This window comes from Trifolium pratense, linkage group LG2 (assembly GCF_020283565.1).
Source record: "Trifolium pratense cultivar HEN17-A07 linkage group LG2, ARS_RC_1.1, whole genome shotgun sequence".
Lineage (NCBI taxonomy): Eukaryota > Viridiplantae > Streptophyta > Magnoliopsida > Fabales > Fabaceae > Trifolium > Trifolium pratense.
In genome coordinates, this window is record NC_060060.1 from 68,161,859 (window position 1) to 68,181,744 (window position 19,886).

At 36.9% G+C, this 19,886-nt stretch overlaps 68 non-coding genes across 68 annotated transcripts; all 68 read right to left on the bottom strand.

The window, feature by feature from the left end:
• Positions 1-155: 155 nt before the first annotated feature.
• On the bottom strand, positions 156-274 carry LOC123911818. The gene has a single exon (XR_006810729.1). It is a non-coding gene; the product is annotated as a 5S ribosomal RNA (ribosomal RNA).
• A 170-nt stretch (positions 275-444) lies between these two features.
• Positions 445-567, bottom strand: LOC123912539. Its single transcript, XR_006811423.1, has one exon. It is a non-coding gene; the product is annotated as a 5S ribosomal RNA (ribosomal RNA).
• A 170-nt stretch (positions 568-737) lies between these two features.
• Positions 738-856, bottom strand: LOC123912273. The gene has a single exon (XR_006811170.1). It is a non-coding gene; the product is annotated as a 5S ribosomal RNA (ribosomal RNA).
• Positions 857-1,029: 173 nt separating this feature from the next.
• Positions 1,030-1,148, bottom strand: LOC123912401. The gene has a single exon (XR_006811291.1). It is a non-coding gene; the product is annotated as a 5S ribosomal RNA (ribosomal RNA).
• Positions 1,149-1,319: 171 nt separating this feature from the next.
• Positions 1,320-1,438, bottom strand: LOC123911826. Its single transcript, XR_006810739.1, has one exon. It is a non-coding gene; the product is annotated as a 5S ribosomal RNA (ribosomal RNA).
• Positions 1,439-1,606: 168 nt separating this feature from the next.
• LOC123912398 lies at positions 1,607-1,725 on the bottom strand. Its single transcript, XR_006811288.1, has one exon. It is a non-coding gene; the product is annotated as a 5S ribosomal RNA (ribosomal RNA).
• Positions 1,726-1,895: 170 nt separating this feature from the next.
• LOC123912321 lies at positions 1,896-2,014 on the bottom strand. The gene has a single exon (XR_006811215.1). It is a non-coding gene; the product is annotated as a 5S ribosomal RNA (ribosomal RNA).
• A 172-nt stretch (positions 2,015-2,186) lies between these two features.
• LOC123912402 lies at positions 2,187-2,305 on the bottom strand. The gene has a single exon (XR_006811292.1). It is a non-coding gene; the product is annotated as a 5S ribosomal RNA (ribosomal RNA).
• A 172-nt stretch (positions 2,306-2,477) lies between these two features.
• Positions 2,478-2,596, bottom strand: LOC123911788. Its single transcript, XR_006810694.1, has one exon. It is a non-coding gene; the product is annotated as a 5S ribosomal RNA (ribosomal RNA).
• A 170-nt stretch (positions 2,597-2,766) lies between these two features.
• LOC123912540 lies at positions 2,767-2,889 on the bottom strand. Its single transcript, XR_006811424.1, has one exon. It is a non-coding gene; the product is annotated as a 5S ribosomal RNA (ribosomal RNA).
• Positions 2,890-3,059: 170 nt separating this feature from the next.
• Positions 3,060-3,178, bottom strand: LOC123912373. The gene has a single exon (XR_006811265.1). It is a non-coding gene; the product is annotated as a 5S ribosomal RNA (ribosomal RNA).
• Positions 3,179-3,351: 173 nt separating this feature from the next.
• On the bottom strand, positions 3,352-3,470 carry LOC123912330. Its single transcript, XR_006811224.1, has one exon. It is a non-coding gene; the product is annotated as a 5S ribosomal RNA (ribosomal RNA).
• A 172-nt stretch (positions 3,471-3,642) lies between these two features.
• LOC123911796 lies at positions 3,643-3,761 on the bottom strand. The gene has a single exon (XR_006810703.1). It is a non-coding gene; the product is annotated as a 5S ribosomal RNA (ribosomal RNA).
• Positions 3,762-3,930: 169 nt separating this feature from the next.
• Positions 3,931-4,049, bottom strand: LOC123911835. The gene has a single exon (XR_006810747.1). It is a non-coding gene; the product is annotated as a 5S ribosomal RNA (ribosomal RNA).
• Positions 4,050-4,219: 170 nt separating this feature from the next.
• LOC123912541 lies at positions 4,220-4,342 on the bottom strand. Its single transcript, XR_006811425.1, has one exon. It is a non-coding gene; the product is annotated as a 5S ribosomal RNA (ribosomal RNA).
• Positions 4,343-4,512: 170 nt separating this feature from the next.
• Positions 4,513-4,631, bottom strand: LOC123912322. The gene has a single exon (XR_006811216.1). It is a non-coding gene; the product is annotated as a 5S ribosomal RNA (ribosomal RNA).
• Positions 4,632-4,802: 171 nt separating this feature from the next.
• Positions 4,803-4,921, bottom strand: LOC123912369. Its single transcript, XR_006811261.1, has one exon. It is a non-coding gene; the product is annotated as a 5S ribosomal RNA (ribosomal RNA).
• A 172-nt stretch (positions 4,922-5,093) lies between these two features.
• Positions 5,094-5,212, bottom strand: LOC123911797. Its single transcript, XR_006810704.1, has one exon. It is a non-coding gene; the product is annotated as a 5S ribosomal RNA (ribosomal RNA).
• Positions 5,213-5,380: 168 nt separating this feature from the next.
• On the bottom strand, positions 5,381-5,499 carry LOC123912138. Its single transcript, XR_006811015.1, has one exon. It is a non-coding gene; the product is annotated as a 5S ribosomal RNA (ribosomal RNA).
• Positions 5,500-5,670: 171 nt separating this feature from the next.
• On the bottom strand, positions 5,671-5,789 carry LOC123912334. The gene has a single exon (XR_006811228.1). It is a non-coding gene; the product is annotated as a 5S ribosomal RNA (ribosomal RNA).
• A 170-nt stretch (positions 5,790-5,959) lies between these two features.
• LOC123912520 lies at positions 5,960-6,082 on the bottom strand. The gene has a single exon (XR_006811405.1). It is a non-coding gene; the product is annotated as a 5S ribosomal RNA (ribosomal RNA).
• Positions 6,083-6,253: 171 nt separating this feature from the next.
• On the bottom strand, positions 6,254-6,372 carry LOC123912403. Its single transcript, XR_006811293.1, has one exon. It is a non-coding gene; the product is annotated as a 5S ribosomal RNA (ribosomal RNA).
• Positions 6,373-6,542: 170 nt separating this feature from the next.
• Positions 6,543-6,661, bottom strand: LOC123912139. Its single transcript, XR_006811016.1, has one exon. It is a non-coding gene; the product is annotated as a 5S ribosomal RNA (ribosomal RNA).
• Positions 6,662-6,831: 170 nt separating this feature from the next.
• Positions 6,832-6,950, bottom strand: LOC123912140. Its single transcript, XR_006811017.1, has one exon. It is a non-coding gene; the product is annotated as a 5S ribosomal RNA (ribosomal RNA).
• Positions 6,951-7,121: 171 nt separating this feature from the next.
• LOC123912335 lies at positions 7,122-7,240 on the bottom strand. Its single transcript, XR_006811229.1, has one exon. It is a non-coding gene; the product is annotated as a 5S ribosomal RNA (ribosomal RNA).
• A 170-nt stretch (positions 7,241-7,410) lies between these two features.
• Positions 7,411-7,533, bottom strand: LOC123912521. The gene has a single exon (XR_006811406.1). It is a non-coding gene; the product is annotated as a 5S ribosomal RNA (ribosomal RNA).
• Positions 7,534-7,705: 172 nt separating this feature from the next.
• On the bottom strand, positions 7,706-7,824 carry LOC123911722. The gene has a single exon (XR_006810629.1). It is a non-coding gene; the product is annotated as a 5S ribosomal RNA (ribosomal RNA).
• A 172-nt stretch (positions 7,825-7,996) lies between these two features.
• LOC123911790 lies at positions 7,997-8,115 on the bottom strand. Its single transcript, XR_006810696.1, has one exon. It is a non-coding gene; the product is annotated as a 5S ribosomal RNA (ribosomal RNA).
• Positions 8,116-8,285: 170 nt separating this feature from the next.
• Positions 8,286-8,404, bottom strand: LOC123911720. The gene has a single exon (XR_006810627.1). It is a non-coding gene; the product is annotated as a 5S ribosomal RNA (ribosomal RNA).
• Positions 8,405-8,574: 170 nt separating this feature from the next.
• On the bottom strand, positions 8,575-8,693 carry LOC123912323. Its single transcript, XR_006811217.1, has one exon. It is a non-coding gene; the product is annotated as a 5S ribosomal RNA (ribosomal RNA).
• Positions 8,694-8,864: 171 nt separating this feature from the next.
• LOC123912370 lies at positions 8,865-8,983 on the bottom strand. The gene has a single exon (XR_006811262.1). It is a non-coding gene; the product is annotated as a 5S ribosomal RNA (ribosomal RNA).
• A 172-nt stretch (positions 8,984-9,155) lies between these two features.
• LOC123911798 lies at positions 9,156-9,274 on the bottom strand. Its single transcript, XR_006810705.1, has one exon. It is a non-coding gene; the product is annotated as a 5S ribosomal RNA (ribosomal RNA).
• A 168-nt stretch (positions 9,275-9,442) lies between these two features.
• Positions 9,443-9,561, bottom strand: LOC123912141. Its single transcript, XR_006811019.1, has one exon. It is a non-coding gene; the product is annotated as a 5S ribosomal RNA (ribosomal RNA).
• Positions 9,562-9,732: 171 nt separating this feature from the next.
• On the bottom strand, positions 9,733-9,851 carry LOC123912336. Its single transcript, XR_006811230.1, has one exon. It is a non-coding gene; the product is annotated as a 5S ribosomal RNA (ribosomal RNA).
• A 170-nt stretch (positions 9,852-10,021) lies between these two features.
• Positions 10,022-10,144, bottom strand: LOC123912522. The gene has a single exon (XR_006811407.1). It is a non-coding gene; the product is annotated as a 5S ribosomal RNA (ribosomal RNA).
• Positions 10,145-10,315: 171 nt separating this feature from the next.
• LOC123912404 lies at positions 10,316-10,434 on the bottom strand. Its single transcript, XR_006811294.1, has one exon. It is a non-coding gene; the product is annotated as a 5S ribosomal RNA (ribosomal RNA).
• Positions 10,435-10,604: 170 nt separating this feature from the next.
• On the bottom strand, positions 10,605-10,723 carry LOC123912142. The gene has a single exon (XR_006811020.1). It is a non-coding gene; the product is annotated as a 5S ribosomal RNA (ribosomal RNA).
• Positions 10,724-10,893: 170 nt separating this feature from the next.
• LOC123912144 lies at positions 10,894-11,012 on the bottom strand. The gene has a single exon (XR_006811022.1). It is a non-coding gene; the product is annotated as a 5S ribosomal RNA (ribosomal RNA).
• Positions 11,013-11,183: 171 nt separating this feature from the next.
• LOC123912338 lies at positions 11,184-11,302 on the bottom strand. Its single transcript, XR_006811232.1, has one exon. It is a non-coding gene; the product is annotated as a 5S ribosomal RNA (ribosomal RNA).
• Positions 11,303-11,472: 170 nt separating this feature from the next.
• LOC123912523 lies at positions 11,473-11,595 on the bottom strand. Its single transcript, XR_006811408.1, has one exon. It is a non-coding gene; the product is annotated as a 5S ribosomal RNA (ribosomal RNA).
• Positions 11,596-11,765: 170 nt separating this feature from the next.
• LOC123912405 lies at positions 11,766-11,884 on the bottom strand. Its single transcript, XR_006811295.1, has one exon. It is a non-coding gene; the product is annotated as a 5S ribosomal RNA (ribosomal RNA).
• A 170-nt stretch (positions 11,885-12,054) lies between these two features.
• LOC123912145 lies at positions 12,055-12,173 on the bottom strand. Its single transcript, XR_006811023.1, has one exon. It is a non-coding gene; the product is annotated as a 5S ribosomal RNA (ribosomal RNA).
• A 170-nt stretch (positions 12,174-12,343) lies between these two features.
• On the bottom strand, positions 12,344-12,462 carry LOC123912324. The gene has a single exon (XR_006811218.1). It is a non-coding gene; the product is annotated as a 5S ribosomal RNA (ribosomal RNA).
• Positions 12,463-12,634: 172 nt separating this feature from the next.
• Positions 12,635-12,753, bottom strand: LOC123911723. Its single transcript, XR_006810630.1, has one exon. It is a non-coding gene; the product is annotated as a 5S ribosomal RNA (ribosomal RNA).
• A 172-nt stretch (positions 12,754-12,925) lies between these two features.
• LOC123911799 lies at positions 12,926-13,044 on the bottom strand. Its single transcript, XR_006810706.1, has one exon. It is a non-coding gene; the product is annotated as a 5S ribosomal RNA (ribosomal RNA).
• A 169-nt stretch (positions 13,045-13,213) lies between these two features.
• Positions 13,214-13,332, bottom strand: LOC123912208. Its single transcript, XR_006811098.1, has one exon. It is a non-coding gene; the product is annotated as a 5S ribosomal RNA (ribosomal RNA).
• Positions 13,333-13,502: 170 nt separating this feature from the next.
• On the bottom strand, positions 13,503-13,621 carry LOC123912146. Its single transcript, XR_006811025.1, has one exon. It is a non-coding gene; the product is annotated as a 5S ribosomal RNA (ribosomal RNA).
• A 170-nt stretch (positions 13,622-13,791) lies between these two features.
• On the bottom strand, positions 13,792-13,910 carry LOC123912325. The gene has a single exon (XR_006811219.1). It is a non-coding gene; the product is annotated as a 5S ribosomal RNA (ribosomal RNA).
• Positions 13,911-14,081: 171 nt separating this feature from the next.
• LOC123911787 lies at positions 14,082-14,200 on the bottom strand. The gene has a single exon (XR_006810693.1). It is a non-coding gene; the product is annotated as a 5S ribosomal RNA (ribosomal RNA).
• A 172-nt stretch (positions 14,201-14,372) lies between these two features.
• LOC123911801 lies at positions 14,373-14,491 on the bottom strand. Its single transcript, XR_006810709.1, has one exon. It is a non-coding gene; the product is annotated as a 5S ribosomal RNA (ribosomal RNA).
• A 168-nt stretch (positions 14,492-14,659) lies between these two features.
• Positions 14,660-14,778, bottom strand: LOC123912226. The gene has a single exon (XR_006811119.1). It is a non-coding gene; the product is annotated as a 5S ribosomal RNA (ribosomal RNA).
• Positions 14,779-14,951: 173 nt separating this feature from the next.
• Positions 14,952-15,070, bottom strand: LOC123911735. The gene has a single exon (XR_006810641.1). It is a non-coding gene; the product is annotated as a 5S ribosomal RNA (ribosomal RNA).
• A 170-nt stretch (positions 15,071-15,240) lies between these two features.
• LOC123911842 lies at positions 15,241-15,363 on the bottom strand. The gene has a single exon (XR_006810756.1). It is a non-coding gene; the product is annotated as a 5S ribosomal RNA (ribosomal RNA).
• A 168-nt stretch (positions 15,364-15,531) lies between these two features.
• Positions 15,532-15,650, bottom strand: LOC123912204. Its single transcript, XR_006811093.1, has one exon. It is a non-coding gene; the product is annotated as a 5S ribosomal RNA (ribosomal RNA).
• Positions 15,651-15,820: 170 nt separating this feature from the next.
• On the bottom strand, positions 15,821-15,939 carry LOC123912442. Its single transcript, XR_006811329.1, has one exon. It is a non-coding gene; the product is annotated as a 5S ribosomal RNA (ribosomal RNA).
• Positions 15,940-16,112: 173 nt separating this feature from the next.
• On the bottom strand, positions 16,113-16,231 carry LOC123912406. Its single transcript, XR_006811296.1, has one exon. It is a non-coding gene; the product is annotated as a 5S ribosomal RNA (ribosomal RNA).
• A 172-nt stretch (positions 16,232-16,403) lies between these two features.
• LOC123911827 lies at positions 16,404-16,522 on the bottom strand. The gene has a single exon (XR_006810740.1). It is a non-coding gene; the product is annotated as a 5S ribosomal RNA (ribosomal RNA).
• Positions 16,523-16,690: 168 nt separating this feature from the next.
• On the bottom strand, positions 16,691-16,809 carry LOC123912147. Its single transcript, XR_006811026.1, has one exon. It is a non-coding gene; the product is annotated as a 5S ribosomal RNA (ribosomal RNA).
• Positions 16,810-16,979: 170 nt separating this feature from the next.
• On the bottom strand, positions 16,980-17,102 carry LOC123912525. Its single transcript, XR_006811410.1, has one exon. It is a non-coding gene; the product is annotated as a 5S ribosomal RNA (ribosomal RNA).
• Positions 17,103-17,270: 168 nt separating this feature from the next.
• LOC123912148 lies at positions 17,271-17,389 on the bottom strand. The gene has a single exon (XR_006811027.1). It is a non-coding gene; the product is annotated as a 5S ribosomal RNA (ribosomal RNA).
• A 170-nt stretch (positions 17,390-17,559) lies between these two features.
• Positions 17,560-17,682, bottom strand: LOC123911779. The gene has a single exon (XR_006810683.1). It is a non-coding gene; the product is annotated as a 5S ribosomal RNA (ribosomal RNA).
• Positions 17,683-17,854: 172 nt separating this feature from the next.
• Positions 17,855-17,973, bottom strand: LOC123912407. Its single transcript, XR_006811297.1, has one exon. It is a non-coding gene; the product is annotated as a 5S ribosomal RNA (ribosomal RNA).
• Positions 17,974-18,145: 172 nt separating this feature from the next.
• On the bottom strand, positions 18,146-18,264 carry LOC123912150. Its single transcript, XR_006811029.1, has one exon. It is a non-coding gene; the product is annotated as a 5S ribosomal RNA (ribosomal RNA).
• A 170-nt stretch (positions 18,265-18,434) lies between these two features.
• Positions 18,435-18,553, bottom strand: LOC123912151. Its single transcript, XR_006811031.1, has one exon. It is a non-coding gene; the product is annotated as a 5S ribosomal RNA (ribosomal RNA).
• Positions 18,554-18,725: 172 nt separating this feature from the next.
• On the bottom strand, positions 18,726-18,844 carry LOC123912409. Its single transcript, XR_006811299.1, has one exon. It is a non-coding gene; the product is annotated as a 5S ribosomal RNA (ribosomal RNA).
• A 172-nt stretch (positions 18,845-19,016) lies between these two features.
• LOC123911819 lies at positions 19,017-19,135 on the bottom strand. Its single transcript, XR_006810730.1, has one exon. It is a non-coding gene; the product is annotated as a 5S ribosomal RNA (ribosomal RNA).
• Positions 19,136-19,305: 170 nt separating this feature from the next.
• On the bottom strand, positions 19,306-19,424 carry LOC123911717. Its single transcript, XR_006810624.1, has one exon. It is a non-coding gene; the product is annotated as a 5S ribosomal RNA (ribosomal RNA).
• A 170-nt stretch (positions 19,425-19,594) lies between these two features.
• LOC123912333 lies at positions 19,595-19,713 on the bottom strand. The gene has a single exon (XR_006811227.1). It is a non-coding gene; the product is annotated as a 5S ribosomal RNA (ribosomal RNA).
• Between the last annotated feature and the right edge of the window lie 173 nt (positions 19,714-19,886).

Here is a 19,886-nt window from a genome sequence, read left to right on the forward strand (position 1 = left end):
TAATTGTATATATTTCTTCCATCTTTTAGGCCGAATTTTGGAGAAATCCGATAAACTAGAATAAAACACGATATTTTTCATTAATGTCGCCAAAAATTGAACGATAAAATTTATAACACGGTGAAAACTAAACGAAATAAAAAAAATTGAAAAAAGAGGTGCAACACAAGGACTTCCCAGGAGGTCACCCATACTAGTACTACTCTCGCCCAAACACGCTTAACTGTGGAGTTCTGATAGGATCCGGTGCATTAGTGCTGGTATGATCGTACCTGATATATAATACGGTTTAATTGTATATATTTCTTCCATCTTTCAGGTCGAATTTTGGAGAAATCCGAGAAACAAGAATAAAACGATATTTTTCATTAATCTCGCCAAAAATAGAACGATAAAATTTATAACACGGTGAAAACTAAACGAAATAAAAAAAATTCGAAAAAAGAGGTGCAACACAAGGAAGGACTTCCCAGGAGGTCACCCATCCTAGTACTACTCTAGCCCAAGCACGCTTAACTACGGAGTTCTGATGGGATCCGGTGCATTAGTGCTGGTATGATCGCACCTAATATATTATACGGTTTAATTGTATATATTTCTTCCATCTTTCAGGCCGAATTTTGGAGAAATCCGAGAAACTAGAATAAAACACGATATTTTTCATTAATCTCGCCAAAAATTGAACGATAAAATTTATAACACGGTGAAAACTAAACGAAATAAAAAAATCGAAAAAAGAGGTGCAACACAAGGACTTCCCAGGAGGTCACCCATCCTAGTACTACTCTCGCTCAAGCACGCTTAACTACGGAGTTCTGATGGGATCCGGTGCATTAGTGCTGGTATGATCGCACCTAATATATTATACGGTTTAATTGTATATATTTCTTCCATCTTTCAGGCCGAATTTTGGAGAAATCCGAGAAACTAGAATAAAACACGATATTTTTCATTAATCTCGCCAAAAATTGAACGATAAAATTTATAACGCGGTGAAAACTAAACAAAATAAAAAAAAAATCGAAAAAAGAGGTGCAACACAAGGACTTCCCAGGAGGTCACCCATCCTAGTACTACTCTAGCCCAAGCACGCTTAACTACGGAGTTTTGATGGGATCCGGTGCATTAGTGCTGGTATGATCGCACCTAATATATAATACGGTTTAATTGTATATATTTCTTCCATCTTTTAGGCCGAATTTTGGAGAAATCCGATAAACTAGAATAAAACACGATATTTTTCATTAATGTCGCCAAAAATTGAACGATAAAATTTATAACACGGTGAAAACTAAACGAAATAAAAAAAATTGAAAAAAGAGGTGCAACACAAGGACTTCCCAGGAGGTCACCCATACTAGTACTACTCTCGCCCAAACACGCTTAACTGTGGAGTTCTGATAGGATCCGGTGCATTAGTGATGGTATGATCGTACCTGATATATAATACGGTTTAATTGTATATATGTCTTCCATCTTTCAGGTCGAATTTTGGAGAAATCCGAGAAACAAGAATAAAACGATATTTTTCATTAATCTCGCCAAAAATAGAACGATAAAATTTATAACACGGTGAAAACTAAACGAAATAAAAAAATCGAAAAAACAGGTGCAACACAAGGACTTCCCAGGAGGTCACCCATCCTAGTACTACTCTCGCCCAAGCACGCTTAACTACGGAGTTCTTATGGGATCCGGTGCATTAGTGCTAGTATGATCGCACCTAATATATTATACGGTTTAATTGTATATATTTCTTCCATCTTTCAGGCCGAATTTTGGAGAAATCCGAGAAACTAGAATAAAACACGATATTTTTCATTAATCTCGCCAAAAATTGAACGATAAAATTTATAACACGGTGAAAACTAAACGAAATAAAAAAATCGAAAAAAGAGGTGCAACACAAGGACTTCCCAGGAGGTCACCCATCCTAGTACTACTATCGCCCAAGCACGCTTAACTACGGAGTTCTGATGGGATCCGGTGCATTAGTGCTGGTATGATCGCACCTAATATATTATACGGTTTAATTGTATATATTTCTTCCATCTTTCAGGCCGAATTTTGGAGAAATCCGAGAAACTAGAATAAAACACGATATTTTTCATTAATCTCGCCAAAAATTGAACGATAAAATTTATAACGCGGTGAAAACTAAACGAAATAAAAAAAAATCGAAAAAAGAGGTGCAACACAAGGACTTCCCAGGAGGTCACCCATCCTAGTACTACTCTAGCCCAAGCACGCTTAACTACGGAGTTTTGATGGGATCCGGTGCATTAGTGCTGGTATGATCGCACCTAATATATAATACGGTTTAATTGTATATATTTCTTCCATCTTTTAGGCCGAATTTTGGAGAAATCCGAGAAACTAGAATAAAACACGATATTTTTCATTAATATCGCCAAAAATTGAACGATAAAATTTATAACACGGTGAAAACTAAACGAAATAAAAAAAAATTGAAAAAAGAGGTGCAACACAAGGACTTCCCAGGAGGTCACCCATCCTAGTACTACTCTCGCCCAAACACGCTTAACTGTGGAGTTCTGATAGGATCCGGTGCATTAGTGCTGGTATGATCGTACCTGATATATAATACGGTTTAATTGTATATATTTCTTCCATCTTTCAGGTCGAATTTTGGAGAAATCCGAGAAACAAGAATAAAACGATATTTTTCATTAATCTCGCCAAAAATAGAACGATAAAATTTATAACACGGTGAAAACTAAACGAAATAAAAAAAATTCGAAAAAAGAGGTGCAACACAAGGAAGGACTTCCCAGGAGGTCACCCATCCTAGTACTACTCTAGCCCAAGCACGCTTAACTACGGAGTTCTGATGGGATCCGGTGCATTAGTGCTGGTATGATCGCACCTAATATATTATACGGTTTAATTGTATATATTTCTTCCATCTTTCAGGCCGAATTTTGGAGAAATCCGAGAAACTAGAATAAAACACGATATTTTTCATTAATCTCGCCAAAAATTGAACGATAAAATTTATAACACGGTGAAAACTAAACGAAATAAAAAAATCGAAAAAAGAGGTGCAACACAAGGACTTCCCAGGAGGTCACCCATCCTAGTACTACTCTCGCTCAAGCACGCTTAACTACGGAGTTCTGATGGGATCCGGTGCATTAGTGCTGGTATGATCACACCTAATATATTATACGGTTTAATTGTATATATTTCTTCCATCTTTCAGGCCGAATTTTGGAGAAATCCGAGAAACTAGAATAAAACACGATATTTTTCATTAATCTCGCCAAAAATTGAACGATAAAATTTATAACGCGGTGAAAACTAAACGAAATAAAAAAAAAATCGAAAAAAGAGGTGCAATACAAGGACTTCCCAGGAGGTCACCCATCCTAGTACTACTCTAGCCCAAGCACGCTTAACTACGGAGTTTTGATGGGATCCGGTGCTTTAGTGCTGGTATGATCGCACCTAATATATAATACGGTTTAATTGTATATATTTCTTACATCTTTTAGGCCGAATTTTGGAGAAATCCGAGAAACTAGAATAAAACACGATATTTTTCATTAATGTCGCCAAAAATTGAACGATAAAATTTATAACACGGTGAAAACTAAACGAAATAAAAAAAAATTGAAAAAAGAGGTGCAACACAAGGACTTCCCAGGAGGTCACCCATCCTAGTACTACTCTCGCCCAAACACGCTTAACTGTGGAGTTCTGATAGGATCCGGTGCATTAGTGATGGTATGATCGTACCTGATATATAATACGGTTTAACTGTATATATGTCTTCCATCTTTCAGGTCGAATTTTGGAGAAATCCGAGAAACAAGAATAAAACGATATTTTTCATTAATCTCGCCAAAAATAGAACGATAAAATTTATAACACGGTGAAAACTAAACGAAATAAAAAAAATTGAAAAAAGAGGTGCAACACAAGGACTTCCCAGGAGGTCACCCATACTAGTACTACTCTCGCCCAAACACGCTTAACTGTGGAGTTCTGATAGGATCCGGTGCATTAGTGCTGGTTTGATCGTACCTGATATATAATACGGTTTAATTGTATATATTTCTTCCATCTTTCAGGTCGAATTTTGGAGAAATCCGAGAAACAAGAATAAAACGATATTTTTCATTAATCTCGCCAAAAATAGAACGATAAAATTTATAACACGGTGAAAACTAAACGAAATAAAAAAAATTCGAAAAAAGAGGTGCAACACAAGGAAGGACTTCCCAGGAGGTCACCCATCCTAGTACTACTCTAGCCCAAGCACGCTTAACTACGGAGTTCTGATGGGATCCGGTGCATTAGTGCTGGTATGATCGCACCTAATATATTATACGGTTTAATTGTATATATTTTTTCCATCTTTCAGGCCGAATTTTGGAGAAATCCGAGAAACTAGAATAAAACACGATATTTTTCATTAATCTCGCCAAAAATTGAACGATAAAATTTATAACACGGTGAAAACTAAACGAAATAAAAAAATCGAAAAAAGAGGTGCAACACAAGGACTTCCCAGGAGGTCACCCATCCTAGTACTACTATCGCCCAAGCACGCTTAACTACGGAGTTCTGATGGGATCCGGTGCATTAGTGCTGGTATGATCGCACCTAATATATTATACGGTTTAATTGTATATATTTCTTCCATCTTTCAGGCCGAATTTTGGAGAAATCCGAGAAACTAGAATAAAACACGATATTTTTCATTAATCTCGCCAAAAATTGAACGATAAAATTTATAACGCGGTGAAAACTAAACGAAATAAAAAAAATCGAAAAAAAAGGTGCAACACAAGGACTTCCCAGGAGGTCACCCATCCTAGTACTACTCTAGCCCAAGCACGCTTAACTACGGAGTTTTGATGGGATCCGGTGCTTTAGTGCTGGTATGATCGCACCTAATATATAATACGGTTTAATTGTATATATTTCTTACATCTTTTAGGCCGAATTTTGGAGAAATCCGAGAAACTAGAATAAAACACGATATTTTTCATTAATGTCGCCAAAAATTGAACGATAAAATTTATAACACGGTGAAAACTAAACGAAATAAAAAAAAATTGAAAAAAGAGGTGCAACACAAGGACTTCCCAGGAGGTCACCCATCCTAGTACTACTCTCGCCCAAACACGCTTAACTGTGGAGTTCTGATAGGATCCGGTGCATTAGTGATGGTATGATCGTACCTGATATATAATACGGTTTAATTGTATATATGTCTTCCATCTTTCAGGTCGAATTTTGGAGAAATCCGAGAAACAAGAATAAAACGATATTTTTCATTAATCTCGCCAAAAATAGAACGATAAAATTTATAACACGGTGAAAACTAAACGAAATAAAAAAATCGAAAAAAGAGGTGCAACACAAGGACTTCCCAGGAGGTCACCCATCCTAGTACTACTCTCGCCCAAGCACGCTTAACTACGGAGTTCTGATGGGATCCGGTGCATTAGTGCTGGTATGATCGCACCTAATATATAATACGGTTTAATTGTATATATGTCTTCCATCTTTCAGGCCGAATTTTGGAGAAATCTGAGAAACTAGAATAAAACGCGATATTTTTCATTAATCTCGCCAAAAATTGAACTATAAAATTTATAACACGGTGAAAACTAAACGAAATAAAAAAAATCGAAAAAAGAGGTGCAACAAAAGGACTTCCCAGGAGGTCACCCATCCTAGTACTACTCTCGCCCAAGCACGCTTAACTACGGAGTTCTGATGGGATCCGGTGCATTAGTGCTGGTATGATCGCACCTAATATATTATACGGTTTAATTGTATATTTTTCTTCCATCTTTCAGGCCGAATTTTGGAGAAATCCGAGAAACTAGAATAAAACACGATATTTTTCATTAATCTCGCCAAAAATTGAACGATAAAATTTATAACACGGTGAAAACTAAACGAAATAAAAAAATCGAAAAAAGAGGTGCAACACAAGGAAGGACTTCCCAGGAGGTCACCCATCCTAGTACTACTCTAGCCCAAGCACGCTTAACTGCGGAGTTCTGATGGGATCCGGTGCATTAGTGCTGGTATGATCGCACCTAATATATTATACGGTTTAATTGTATATATTTCTTCCATCTTTCAGGCCGAATTTTGAGAAATCCGAGAAACTAGAATAAAACACGATATTTTTCATTAATCTCGCCAAAAATTGAACGATAAAATTTATAACGCGGTGAAAACTAAACGAAATAAAAAAAAATCGAAAAAAGAGGTGCAACACAAGGACTTCCCAGGAGGTCACCCATCCTAGTACTACTCTAGCCCAAGCACGCTTAACTACGGAGTTTTGATGGGATCCGGTGCATTAGTGCTGGTATGATCGCACCTAATATATAATACGGTTTAATTGTATATATTTCTTCCATCTTTTAGGCCGAATTTTGGAGAAATCCGAGAAACTAGAATAAAACACGATATTTTTCATTAATGTCGCCAAAAATTGAACGATAAAATTTATAACACGGTGAAAACTAAACGAAATAAAAAAATCGAAAAAAGAGGTGCAACACAAGGACTTCCCAGGAGGTCACCCATCCTAGTACTACTCTCGCCCAAGCACGCTTAACTACGGAGTTCTGATGGGATCCGGTGCATTAGTGCTGGTATGATCGCACCTAATATATTATACGGTTTAATTGTATATATTTCTTCCATCTTTCAGGCCGAATTTTGGAGAAATCCGAGAAACTAGAATAAAACACGATATTTTTCATTAATCTCGCCAAAAATTGAACGATAAAATTTATAACACGGTGAAAACTAAACGAAATAAAAAAATCGAAAAAAGAGGTGCAACACAAGGACTTCCCAGGAGGTCACCCATCCTAGTACTACTCTCGCCCAAGCACGCTTAACTACGGAGTTCTGATGGGATCCGGTGCATTAGTGCTGGTATGATCGCACCTAATATATAATACGGTTTAATTGTATATATGTCTTCCATCTTTCAGGCCGAATTTTGGAGAAATCTGAGAAACTAGAATAAAACGCGATATTTTTCATTAATCTCGCCAAAAATTGAACTATAAAATTTATAACACGGTGAAAACTAAACGAAATAAAAAAAATCGAAAAAAGAGGTGCAACAAAAGGACTTCCCAGGAGGTCACCCATCCTAGTACTACTCTCGCCCAAGCACGCTTAACTACGGAGTTCTGATGGGATCCGGTGCATTAGTGCTGGTATGATCGCACCTAATATATTATACGGTTTAATTGTATATTTTTCTTCCATCTTTCAGGCCGAATTTTGGAGAAATCCGAGAAACTAGAATAAAACACGATATTTTTCATTAATCTCGCCAAAAATTGAACGATAAAATTTATAACACGGTGAAAACTAAACGAAATAAAAAAATCGAAAAAAGAGGTGCAACACAAGGAAGGACTTCCCAGGAGGTCACCCATCCTAGTACTACTCTAGCCCAAGCACGCTTAACTGCGGAGTTCTGATGGGATCCGGTGCATTAGTGCTGGTATGATCGCACCTAATATATTATACGGTTTAATTGTATATATTTCTTCCATCTTTCAGGCCGAATTTTGGAGAAATCCGAGAAACTAGAATAAAACACGATATTTTTCATTAATCTCGCCAAAAATTGAACGATAAAATTTATAACATGGTGAAAACTAAACGAAATAAAAAAAAATCGAAAAAAGAGGTGCAACACAAGGACTTCCCAGGAGGTCACCCATCCTAGTACTACTATAGCCCAAGCACGCTTAACTACGGAGTTTTGATGGGATCCGGTGCTTTAGTGCTGGTATGATCGCACCTAATATATAATACGGTTTAATTGTATATATTTCTTCCATCTTTTAGGCCGAATTTTGGAGAAATCCGAGAAACTAGAATAAAACACGATATTTTTCATTAATGTCGCCAAAAATTGAACGATAAAATTTATAACACGGTGAAAACTAAACGAAATAAAAAAAAATTGAAAAAAGAGGTGCAACACAAGGACTTCCCAGGAGGTCACCCATCCTAGTACTACTCTCGCCCAAACACGCTTAACTGTGGAGTTCTGATAGGATCCGGTGCATTAGTGCTGGTATGATCGTACCTGATATATAATACGGTTTAATTGTATATATTTCTTCCATCTTTCAGGTCGAATTTTGGAGAAATCCGAGAAACAAGAATAAAACGATATTTTTCATTAATCTCGCCAAAAATAGAACGATAAAATTTATAACCCGGTGAAAACTAAACGAAATAAAAAAAAATCGAAAAAAGAGGTGCAACAAAAGGACTTCCCAGGAGGTCATCCATCCTAGTACAACTCTCGCCCAAGCACGCTTAACTACGGAGTTCTGATGGGATCCGGTGCATTAGTGCTGGTATGATCGCACCTAATATATTATACGGTTTAATTGTATATATTTTTTCCATCTTTCAGGCCGAATTTTGGAGAAATCCGAGAAACTAGAATAAAACACGATATTTTTCATTAATCTCGCCAAAAATTGAACGATAAAATTTATAACACGGTGAAAACTAAACGAAATAAAAAAATCGAAAAAAGAGGTGCAACACAAGGACTTCCCAGGAGGTCACCCATCCTAGTACTACTATCGCCCAAGCACGCTTAACTACGGAGTTCTGATGGGATCCGGTGCATTAGTGCTGGTATGATCGCACCTAATATATTATACGGTTTAATTGTATATATTTCTTCCATCTTTCAGGCCGAATTTTGGAGAAATCCGAGAAACTAGAATAAAACACGATATTTTTCATTAATCTCGCCAAAAATTGAACGATAAAATTTATAACGCGGTGAAAACTAAACGAAATAAAAAAAATCGAAAAAAAAGGTGCAACACAAGGACTTCCCAGGAGGTCACCCATCCTAGTACTACTCTAGCCCAAGCACGCTTAACTACGGAGTTTTGATGGGATCCGGTGCTTTAGTGCTGGTATGATCGCACCTAATATATAATACGGTTTAATTGTATATATTTCTTACATCTTTTAGGCCGAATTTTGGAGAAATCCGAGAAACTAGAATAAAACACGATATTTTTCATTAATGTCGCCAAAAATTGAACGATAAAATTTATAACACGGTGAAAACTAAACGAAATAAAAAAAAATTGAAAAAAGAGGTGCAACACAAGGACTTCCCAGGAGGTCACCCATCCTAGTACTACTCTCGCCCAAACACGCTTAACTGTGGAGTTCTGATAGGATCCGGTGCATTAGTGATGGTATGATCGTACCTGATATATAATACGGTTTAATTGTATATATGTCTTCCATCTTTCAGGTCGAATTTTGGAGAAATCCGAGAAACAAGAATAAAACGATATTTTTCATTAATCTCGCCAAAAATAGAACGATAAAATTTATAACACGGTGAAAACTAAACGAAATAAAAAAATCGAAAAAAGAGGTGCAACACAAGGACTTCCCAGGAGGTCACCCATCCTAGTACTACTCTCGCCCAAGCACGCTTAACTACGGAGTTCTGATGGGATCCGGTGCATTAGTGCTGGTATGATCGCACCTAATATATAATACGGTTTAATTGTATATATGTCTTCCATCTTTCAGGCCGAATTTTGGAGAAATCTGAGAAACTAGAATAAAACGCGATATTTTTCATTAATCTCGCCAAAAATTGAACTATAAAATTTATAACACGGTGAAAACTAAACGAAATAAAAAAAATCGAAAAAAGAGGTGCAACAAAAGGACTTCCCAGGAGGTCACCCATCCTAGTACTACTCTCGCCCAAGCACGCTTAACTACGGAGTTCTGATGGGATCCGGTGCATTAGTGCTGGTATGATCGCACCTAATATATTATACGGTTTAATTGTATATTTTTCTTCCATCTTTCAGGCCGAATTTTGGAGAAATCCGAGAAACTAGAATAAAACACGATATTTTTCATTAATCTCGCCAAAAATTGAACGATAAAATTTATAACACGGTGAAAACTAAACGAAATAAAAAAATCGAAAAAAGAGGTGCAACACAAGGAAGGACTTCCCAGGAGGTCACCCATCCTAGTACTACTCTAGCCCAAGCACGCTTAACTGCGGAGTTCTGATGGGATCCGGTGCATTAGTGCTGGTATGATCGCACCTAATATATTATACGGTTTAATTGTATATATTTCTTCCATCTTTCAGGCCGAATTTTGAGAAATCCGAGAAACTAGAATAAAACACGATATTTTTCATTAATCTCGCCAAAAATTGAACGATAAAATTTATAACGCGGTGAAAACTAAACGAAATAAAAAAAAATCGAAAAAAGAGGTGCAACACAAGGACTTCCCAGGAGGTCACCCATCCTAGTACTACTCTAGCCCAAGCACGCTTAACTACGGAGTTTTGATGGGATCCGGTGCATTAGTGCTGGTATGATCGCACCTAATATATAATACGGTTTAATTGTATATATTTCTTCCATCTTTTAGGCCGAATTTTGGAGAAATCCGAGAAACTAGAATAAAACACGATATTTTTCATTAATGTCGCCAAAAATTGAACGATAAAATTTATAACACGGTGAAAACTAAACGAAATAAAAAAATCGAAAAAAGAGGTGCAACACAAGGACTTCCCAGGAGGTCACCCATCCTAGTACTACTCTCGCCCAAGCACGCTTAACTACGGAGTTCTGATGGGATCCGGTGCATTAGTGCTGGTATGATCGCACCTAATATATTATACGGTTTAATTGTATATATTTCTTCCATCTTTCAGGCCGAATTTTGGAGAAATCCGAGAAACTAGAATAAAACACGATATTTTTCATTAATCTCGCCAAAAATTGAACGATAAAATTTATAACACGGTGAAAACTAAACGAAATAAAAAAATCGAAAAAAGAGGTGCAACACAAGGACTTCCCAGGAGGTCACCCATCCTAGTACTACTCTCGCCCAAGCACGCTTAACTACGGAGTTCTGATGGGATCCGGTGCATTAGTGCTGGTATGATCGCACCTAATATATAATACGGTTTAATTGTATATATGTCTTCCATCTTTCAGGCCGAATTTTGGAGAAATCTGAGAAACTAGAATAAAACGCGATATTTTTCATTAATCTCGCCAAAAATTGAACTATAAAATTTATAACACGGTGAAAACTAAACGAAATAAAAAAAATCGAAAAAAGAGGTGCAACAAAAGGACTTCCCAGGAGGTCACCCATCCTAGTACTACTCTCGCCCAAGCACGCTTAACTACGGAGTTCTGATGGGATCCGGTGCATTAGTGCTGGTATGATCGCACCTAATATATTATACGGTTTAATTGTATATTTTTCTTCCATCTTTCAGGCCGAATTTTGGAGAAATCCGAGAAACTAGAATAAAACACGATATTTTTCATTAATCTCGCCAAAAATTGAACGATAAAATTTATAACACGGTGAAAACTAAACGAAATAAAAAAATCGAAAAAAGAGGTGCAACACAAGGAAGGACTTCCCAGGAGGTCACCCATCCTAGTACTACTCTAGCCCAAGCACGCTTAACTGCGGAGTTCTGATGGGATCCGGTGCATTAGTGCTGGTATGATCGCACCTAATATATTATACGGTTTAATTGTATATATTTCTTCCATCTTTCAGGCCGAATTTTGAGAAATCCGAGAAACTAGAATAAAACACGATATTTTTCATTAATCTCGCCAAAAATTGAACGATAAAATTTATAACGCGGTGAAAACTAAACGAAATAAAAAAAATCGAAAAAAGAGGTGCAACACAAGGACTTCCCAGGAGGTCACCCATCCTAGTACTACTCTAGCCCAAGCACGCTTAACTACGGAGTTTTGATGGGATCCGGTGCATTAGTGCTGGTATGATCGCACCTAATATATAATACGGTTTAATTGTATATATTTCTTCCATCTTTTAGGCCGAATTTTGGAGAAATCCGAGAAACTAGAATAAAACACGATATTTTTCATTAATGTCGCCAAAAATTGAACGATAAAATTTATAACACGGTGAAAACTAAACGAAATAAAAAAATCGAAAAAAGAGGTGCAACACAAGGACTTCCCAGGAGGTCACCCATCCTAGTACTACTCTCGCCCAAGCACGCTTAACTACGGAGTTCTGATGGGATCCGGTGCATTAGTGCTGGTATGATCGCACCTAATATATTATACGGTTTAATTGTATATATTTCTTCCATCTTTCAGGCCGAATTTTGGAGAAATCCGAGAAACTAGAATAAAACACGATATTTTTCATTAATCTCGCCAAAAATTGAACGATAAAATTTATAACACGGTGAAAACTAAACGAAATAAAAAAATCGAAAAAAGAGGTGCAACACAAGGACTTCCCAGGAGGTCACCCATCCTAGTACTACTATCGCCCAAGCACGCTTAACTACGGAGTTCTGATGGGATCCGGTGCATTAGTGCTGGTATGATCGCACCTAATATATTATACGGTTTAATTGTATATATTTCTTCCATCTTTCAGGCCGAATTTTGGAGAAATCCGAGAAACTAGAATAAAACACGATATTTTTCATTAATCTCGCGAAAAATTGAACGATAAAATTTATAACGCGGTGAAAACTAAACGAAATAAAAAAAAATCGAAAAAAGAGGTGCAACACAAGGACTTCCCAGGAGGTCACCCATCCTAGTACTACTATAGCCCAAGCACGCTTAACTACGGAGTTTTGATGGGATCCGGTGCTTTAGTGCTGGTATGATCGCACCTAATATATAATACGGTTTAATTGTATATATTTCTTCCATCTTTTAGGCCGAATTTTGGAGAAATCCGAGAAACTAGAATAAAACACGATATTTTTCATTAATGTCGCCAAAAATTGAACGATAAAATTTATAACACGGTGAAAACTAAACGAAATAAAAAAAAATTGAAAAAAGAGGTGCAACACAAGGACTTCCCAGGAGGTCACCCATCCTAGTACTACTCTCGCCCAAACACGCTTAACTGTGGAGTTCTGATAGGATCCGGTGCATTAGTGATGGTATGATCGTACCTGATATATAATACGGTTTAATTGTATATATGTCTTCCATCTTTCAGGTCGAATTTTGGAGAAATCCGAGAAACAAGAATAAAACGATATTTTTCATTAATCTCGCCAAAAATAGAACGATAAAATTTATAACACGGTGAAAACTAAACGAAATAAAAAAATCGAAAAAAGAGGGTGCAACACAAGGACTTCCCAGGAGGTCACCCATCCTAGTACTACTCTCGCCCAAGCACGCTTAACTACGGAGTTCTGATGGGATCCGGTGCATTAGTGCTGGTATGATCGCACCTAATATATTATACGGTTTAATTGTATATATTTCTTCCATCTTTCAGGCCGAATTTTGGAGAAATCCGAGAAACTAGAATAAAACACGATATTTTTCATTAATCTCGCCAAAAATTGAACGATAAAATTTATAACACGGTGAAAACTAAACGAAATAAAAAAATCGAAAAAAGAGGTGCAACACAAGGACTTCCCAGGAGGTCACCCATCCTAGTACTACTCTCGCCCAAGCACGCTTAACTACGGAGTTCTGATGGGATCCGGTGCATTAGTGCTGGTATGATCGCACCTAATATATTATACGGTTTAATTGTATATATTTCTTCCATCTTTCAGGCCGAATTTTGGAGAAATCCGAGAAACTAGAATAAAACACGATATTTTTCATTAATCTCGCCAAAAATTGAACGATAAAATTTATAACACGGTGAAAACTAAACGAAATAAAAAAATCGAAAAAAGAGGTGCAACACAAGGACTTCCCAGGAGGTCACCCATCCTAGTACTACTATCGCCCAAGCACGCTTAACTACGGAGTTCTGATGGGATCCGGTGCATTAGTGCTGGTATGATCGCACCTAATATATTATACGATTTAATTGTATATATTTCTTCCATCTTTCAGGCCGAATTTTGGAGAAATCCGAGAAACTAGAATAAAACACGATATTTTTCATTAATCTTGCCAAAAATTGAACGATAAAATTTATAACGCGGTGAAAACTAAACGAAATAAAAAAAATCGAAAAAAGAGGTGCAACACAAGGACTTCCCAGGAGGTCACCCATCCTAGTACTACTATAGCCCAAGCACGCTTAACTACGGAGTTTTGATGGGATCCGGTGCTTTAGTGCAGGTATGAACGCACCTAATATATAATACGGTTTAATTGTATATATTTCTTCCATCTTTTAGGCCGAATTTTGGAGAAATCCGAGAAACTAGAATAAAACACGATATTTTTCATTAATGTCGCCAAAAATTGAACGATAAAATTTATAACACGGTGAAAACTAAACGAAATAAAAAAAAATTGAAAAAAGAGGTGCAACACAAGGACTTCCCAGGAGGTCACCCATCCTAGTACTACTCTCGCCCAAACACGCTTAACTGTGGAGTTCTGATAGGATCCGGTGCATTAGTGATGGTATGATCGTACCTGATATATAATACGGTTTAATTGTATATATGTCTTCCATCTTTCAGGTCGAATTTTGGAGAAATCCGAGAAACAAGAATAAAACGATATTTTTCATTAATCTCGCCAAAAATAGAACGATAAAATTTATAACACGGTGAAAACTAAACGAAATAATAAAATCGAAAAAAGAGGTGCAACACAAGGACTTCCCAGGAGGTCACCCGTCCTAGTACTACTCTCGCCCAAGCACGCTTAACTACGGAGTTCTGATGGGATCCGGTGCATTAGTGCTGGTATGATCGCACCTAATATATTATACGGTTTAATTGTATATATTTCTTCCATCTTTCAGGCCGAATTTTGGAGAAATCCGAGAAACTAGAATAAAACGCGATATTTTTCATTAATCTCGCCAAAAATTGAACGATAAAATTTATAACGCGGTGAAAACTAAACGAAATAAAAAAAAAATCGAAAAAAGAGGTGCAACACAAGGACTTCCCAGGAGGTCACCCATCCTAGTACTACTCTAGCACAAGCACGCTTAACTACGGAGTTTTGATGGGATCCGGTGCATTAGTGCTGGTATGATCGCACCTAACATATAATACGGTTTAATTGTATATATTTCTTCCATCTTTCAGGCCGAATTTTGGAGAAATCCGAGAAACTAGAATAAAACACGATATTTTTCATTAATCTCGCCAAAAATTGAACGATAAAATTTATAACACGGTGAAAACTAAACGAAATAAAAAAATCGAAAAAAGAGGTGCAACACAAGGAAGGACTTCCCAGGAGGTCACCCATCCTAGTACTACTCTAGCCCAAGCACGCTTAACTGCGGAGTTCTGATGGGATCCGGTTCATTAGTGATGGTATGATCGTACCTGATATATAATACGGTTTAATTGTATATATGTCTTCCATCTTTCAGGTCGAATTTTGGAGAAATCCGAGAAACAAGAATAAAACGATATTTTTCATTAATCTCGCCAAAAATAGAACGATAAAATTTATAACACGGTGAAAACTAAACGAAATAAAAAAATCGAAAAAAGAGGTGCAACACAAGGACTTCCCAGGAGGCCACCCATCCTAGTACTACTCTCGCCCAAGCACGCTTAACTACGGAGTTCTGATGGGATCCGGTGCATTAGTGCTGGTATGATCGCACCTAATATATTATACGGTTTAATTGTATATATTTCTTCCATCTTTCAGGCCGAATTTTGGAGAAATCCGAGAAACTAGAATAAAACACGATATTTTTCATTAATCTCGCCAAAAATTGAACGATAAAATTTATAACCCGGTGAAAACTAAACGAAATAAAAAAATCGAAAAAAGAGGTGCAACACAAGGACTTCCCAGGAGGTCACCCATCCTAGTACTACTCTCGCTCAAGCACGCTTAACTATGGAGTTCTGATGGGATCCGGTGCATTAGTGCTGGTATGATCGCACCTAATATATTATACGGTTTAATTGTATATATTTCTTCCATCTTTCAGGCCGAATTTTGGAGAAATCCGAGAAACTAGAATAAAACACGATATTTTTCATTAATCTCGCCAAAAATTGAACGATAAAATTTATAACGCGGTGAAAACTAAACGAAATAAAAAAAAAATCGAAAAAAGAGGTGCAACACAAGGACTTCCCAGGAGGTCACCCATCCTAGTACTACTCTAGCCCAAGCACGCTTAACTACGGAGTTTTGATGGGATCCGGTGCATTAGTGCTGGTATGATCGCACCTAATATATAATACGGTTTAATTGTATATATTTCTTCCATCTTTTAGGCCGAATTTTGGAGAAATCCGATAAACTAGAATAAAACACGATATTTTTCATTAATGTCGCCAAAAATTGAACGATAAAATTTATAACATGGTGAAAACTAAACGAAATAAAAAAAAATTGAAAAAAGAGGTGCAACACAAGGACTTCCCAGGAGGTCACCCATACTAGTACTACTCTCGCCCAAACACGCTTAACTGTGGAGTTCTGATAGGATCCGGTGCATTAGTGATGGTATGATCGTACCTGATATATAATACGGTTTAATTGTATATATGTCTTCCATCTTTCAGGTCGAATTTTGGAGAAATCCGAGAAACAAGAATAAAACGATATTTTTCATTAATCTCGCCAAAAATAGAACGATAAAATTTATAACACGGTGAAAACTAAACGAAATAAAAAAATCGAAAAAAGAGGTGCAACACAAGGACTTCCCAGGAGGTCACCCATCCTAGTACTACTCTCGCCCAAGCACGCTTAACTACGGAGTTCTGATGGGATCCGGTGCATTAGTGCTGGTATGATCGCACCTAATATATTATACGGTTTAATTGTATATTTTTCTTCCATCTTTCAGGCCGAATTTTGGAGAAATCCGAGAAACTAGAATAAAACACGATATTTTTCATTAATCTCGCCAAAAATTGAACGATAAAATTTATAACACGGTGAAAACTAAACGAAATAAAAAAATCGAAAAAAGAGGTGCAACACAAGGAAGGACTTCCCAGGAGGTCACCCATCCTAGTACTACTCTAGCCCAAGCACGCTTAACTGCGGAGTTCTGATGGGATCCGGTGCATTAGTGCTGGTATGATCGCACCTAATATATTATACGGTTTAATTGTATATATGTCTTCCATCTTTCAGGTCGAATTTTGGAGAAATCCGAGAAACAAGAATAAAACGATATTTTTCATTAATCTCGCCAAAAATAGAACGATAAAATTTATAACACGGTGAAAACTAAACGAAATAAAAAAATCGAAAAAAGAGGTGCAACACAAGGACTTCCCAGGAGGTCACCCATCCTAGTACTACTCTCGCCCAAGCACGCTTAACTACGGAGTTCTGATGGGATCCGGTGCATTAGTGCTGGTATGATCGCACCTAATATATTATACGGTTTAATTGTATATTTTTCTTCCATCTTTCAGGCCGAATTTTGGAGAAATCCGAGAAACTAGAATAAAACACGATATTTTTCATTAATCTCGCCAAAAATTGAACGATAAAATTTATAACACGGTGAAAACTAAACGAAATAAAAAAATCGAAAAAAGAGGTGCAACACAAGGAAGGACTTCCCAGGAGGTCACCCATCCTAGTACTACTCTAGCCCAAGCGCGCTTAACTGCGGAGTTCTGATGGGATCCGGTGCATTAGTGCTGGTATGATCGCACCTAATATATTATACGGTTTAATTGTATATATTTCTTCCATCTTTCAGGCCGAATTTTGGAGAAATCCGAGAAACTAGAATAAAACACGATATTTTTCATTAATCTCGCCAAAAATTGAACGATAAAATTTATAACACGGTGAAAACTAAACGAAATAAAAAAAAATCGAAAAAAGAGGTGCAACACAAGGACTTCCCAGGAGGTCACCCATCCTAGTACTACTCTAGCCCAAGCACGCTTAACTACGGAGTTTTGATGGGATCCGGTGCATTAGTGCTGGTATGATCGCACCTAATATATAATACGGTTTAATTGTATATATTTCTTCCATCTTTCAGGCCGAATTTTGGAGAAATCCGAGAAACTAGAATAAAACGCGATATTTTTCATTAATCTCGCCAAAAATTGAACGATAAAATTTATAACGCGGTGAAAACTAAACGAAATAAAAAAAAATCGAAAAAAGAGGTGCAACACAAGGACTTCCCAGGAGGTCACCCATCCTAGTACTACTCTCGCCCAAGCACGCTTAACTACGGAGTTCTGATGGGATCCGGTGCATTAGTGCTGGTATGATCGCACCTAATATATTATACGGTTTAATTGTATATATTTCTTCCATCTTTCAGGCCGAATTTTGGAGAAATCCGAGAAACTAGAATAAAACACGATATTTTTCATTAATCTCGCCAAAAATTGAACGATAAAATTTATAACACGGTGAAAACTAAACGAAATAAAAAAATCGAAAAAAGAGGTGCAACACAAGGACTTCCCAGGAGGTCACCCATCCTAGTACTACTCTCGCCCAAGCACGCTTAACTACGGAGTTCTGATGGGATCCGGTGCATTAGTGCTGGTATGATCGCACCTAATATATTATACGGTTTAATTGTATATATTTCTTCCATCTTTCAGGCCGAATTTTGGAGAAATCCGAGAAACTAGAATAAAACACGATATTTTTCATTAATCTCGCCAAAAATTGAACGATAAAATTTATAACGCGGTGAAAACTAAACGAAATAAAAAAAAATCGAAAAAAGAGGTGCAACACAAGGACTTCCCAGGAGGTCACCCATCCTAGTACTACTCTAGCCCAAGCACGCTTAACTACGGAGTTTTGATGGGATCCGGTGCATTAGTGCTGGTATGATCGCACCTAATATATAATACGGTTTAATTGTATATATTTCTTCCATCTTTTAGGCCGAATTTTGGAGAAATCCGAGAAACTAGAATAAAACACGATATTTTTCATTAATGTCGCCAAAAATTGAACGATAAAATTTATAACACGGTGAAAACTAAACGAAATAAAAAAAAATTGAAAAAAGAGGTGCAACACAAGGACTTCCCAGGAGGTCACCCATACTAGTACTACTCTCGCCCAAACACGCTTAACTGTGGAGTTCTGATAGGATCCGGTGCATTAGTGCTGGTATGATCGTACCTGATATATAATACGGTTTAATTGTATATATGTCTTCCATCTTTCAGGTCGAATTTTGGAGAAATCCGAGAAACAAGAATAAAACGATATTTTTCATTAATCTCGCCAAAAATAGAACGATAAAATTTATAACACGGTGAAAACTAAACGAAATAAAAAAAAATCGAAAAAAGAGGTGCAACACAAGGACTTCCCAGGAGGTCACCCATCCTAGTACTACTCTAGCCCAAGCACGCGTAACTACGGAGTTCTGATGGGATCCGGTGCATTAGTGCTGGTTTGATCACACCTAATATATTATACGGTTTAATTGTATATATTTCTTCCATCTTTCAGGCCGAATTTTGGAGAAATCCGAGAAACTAGAATAAAACACGATATTTTTCATTAATCTCGCCAAAAAATGAACGATAAAATTTATAACACGGTGAAAACTAAACGAAATAAAAAAATCGAAAAAAGAGGTGCAACACAAGGACTTCCCAGGAGGTCACCCATCCTAGTACTACTCTCGCCCAAGCACGCTTAACTACGGAGTTCTGATAGGATCCGGTGCATTAATGCTGGTATGATCGCACCTAATATATTATACGGTTTAATTGTATATATTTCTTCCATCTTTCAGGCCGAATTTTGGAGAAATCCGAGAAACTAGAATAAAACACGATATTTTTCATTAATCTCGCCAAAAATTGAACGATAAAATTTATAACGCGGTGAAAACTAAACGAAATAAAAAAAAATCGAAAAAAG